This window comes from Olea europaea, chromosome 21 (genome assembly GCF_002742605.1).
Source record: "Olea europaea var. sylvestris chromosome 21, O_europaea_v1, whole genome shotgun sequence".
Taxonomy (NCBI): domain Eukaryota; kingdom Viridiplantae; phylum Streptophyta; class Magnoliopsida; order Lamiales; family Oleaceae; genus Olea; species Olea europaea.
This window is the reverse complement of record NC_036257.1, coordinates 12,633,236-12,635,886: the sequence shown is the minus strand read 5'-3', so window position 1 is coordinate 12,635,886 and position 2,651 is coordinate 12,633,236.

Genomic DNA, 2,651 nt, shown 5'->3' with positions numbered 1-2,651 from the left:
AAAAAAAAAACTGAGTTATGGGCCGACTTTAGCACGAGTGTTGAGTGGGAGCCGGTTGTTCAATTTGGAAGATGAAAGTTGATTTGTGTTCTCTTCCGTGAGTACATCGAAATCATATATTTACTTGCCAAAGATGATGCTCAGGTGAATGAGAAATTGAGACTCAAAGTGTGCCACTCAAAAGGGAGTTTATGTGGGAAAAATGTTGTCCCACATAGGAAAAAGATGAGAAACGCCAAAAGTCATGCCATTAATGGTAGCCTAACCTATAAATAGTGGCTCATTTTTCTCATTTCAATACACAAAAGTAAAAGTTTTCTAATTTAGAATATACAAAAAATTCATTTGCACAGAGTTCTGTCTTTTCTGCATTTTTGTCTTGGTGGTAGTGTAGTTCAGGCACTAATTCAGTTCGCCGGAGTGGTTTCTGCGGTGCTCGGAAGCTACTGGTTTTACCGTTATATTCTGGGAAACGAACGCTCGTTTTAAACCTCAAGCACGGACGGTGAGGGGGCGAATCTGTTTTAAGGAAATTGTGTGTAACACAGGCCTCGGTTTGAAATTTCATTTCCTGCAATTTCAATTATTCGTTCTGTTATTTATTGCAGTAAATTCAATAGTTGATTTGTTATTCATTCTGTTATTATCCAATTAGTTGTACGACTGTAACTTACTGTTATATATCATCTTACCAGATAAAAAGCATATACGGTATTGAAATCGAGAATACCGAATTCCTCATTTTTCATAAACCGACCGAACTTGTGAAACTTGGGATTTTCCCTACAATTAATGCCAAGAAAATCAGAAGATTACCATGTCCCATATTGATCTCAATTTTTAGCTCCAAAATGAAAAATTCATTTTTAAGGTAGCCTATTAGAGAGATAATTTATTGAGAGTTAACGAGGCCCATTTTGAAATTAATTTAGAGCCAAATTCTCAAATAATCGGGAAGTTATATAAGTGTGTGGTAAAACTAAGAAAAACTGATTTTAGAAGAATTTTTTTATAATTTGACAGCAGCTATTGAGAAGCAACAAAATGGTAGCTTTTCAAATTTTATTTTTAGTTTATTCAATTATATATAATTAAAATGCTAATTTAACACTGTTAAATTAAATTAGTTCCTTTTCTACTATGTGGAATGTATTTTTATTTCGTATTTTTATAAATTATGAGATCAAATAGATATTAAATTTTTATAATTTAAAATAAATGTAGTGGAATTGTTCTTGAAAAATATTTGATAGTATAACATATTGTTTATTTAAATAAATTTACTATAATAATAATGAAAATAATAATACAAATAGACATTACTATGACCAATGTCCATTTTAGCAAATGTATACACACATCAATAAATTACTTTCATGATAATTATATATATATTTACACTACAATTTTTATTTTTCGCACTATGTTTTAATTACATTTAAAGTTCTCAACCTTTAGTCATTGTAATAATTATGTCTCTAAATTTTTTCGCTAACTTCTTATCCTTAACCTTTCATTAATTAGGACATCTGGTCCTTGGTGACGATTTATGTCAAAATATTATGCTTGCATGCTAGAAATATGGGGAAATTATTTTGACGCACTTACAATTATTGTTTTTAAAAAAAAATAATATTGAACAAATAAGTTACTTAATGTTCTTGCAATGGAATATTTAGATGGAAATCATTACTCGGACCCTAATGTGTTAATTAATGAAAGATTGTTGATAAGACTGCATCGAAAAAGTTAGAGATTTGAACGTTATAGCGGAAAAAAGTTTGATGCTTTAAGTGTAATTAAAATGTAGTGCAACTAATAGAAATTGTGGTAATTATTCTTACTTTTGTTTATCACAAATGTTAAAATGTTGATTTTGAAACATACATACTCTGAAATAAAAGTTTATCAAATAGTTATTCTTAAACATTCTTTTTTCAACACAACAAAAGTCAGTAATCGTAAAAGCACAACAATATACTAAACCAAACCTTTTAAAAAATTATAGAAATATCTTATGAGATCTATTTTAGATTGGCTTCTTTTAATGAAGGTTATCACTCAAAGTTAATAAACTAAAATTGCATTACAATTTCATTAGACAATGAAGCAAGGAATACACTACCAACGAGAGTGATGATCATGTGATAATGGATAGCATTACTCTTATAAAATAGCATGTAAGACATGTAGGATACTCTATGATGGTAAATTGGATTAAACAAAAATAATTTTATTGTAACAATTACAATGGAAACAGGTAGAAGAAAAGCGAAAAAGAAAAGAAAAAAAATACTTCAAAATAGTTAATTTCTTGAAATATTTATGAAAAGTATTAATTTAGTTGCCTAATGTTATTCATATTGAAACAATAGTTATACACAAAATTAAATAATTGTTTATAATTTAAACACCTCTCAATATACTAAATGCAATGTATAGTGTTTTCCCCAATGGTTCCTTGTAACCTGAAAATGGTTGAATGGTGGATACTTTTTGGTGGTTTTGGTGGAGGCCAGGCAACATAGTGATTTCTAGAAGTAAATATTTTCTAGAAAGTTATTTTTCGTAGTTAAAATAAGTAACTTTGAAATGTATATTTAGCAAAATTATTAAATTAAAACAACTAAACAGGTTTTTAAGTCTCATAG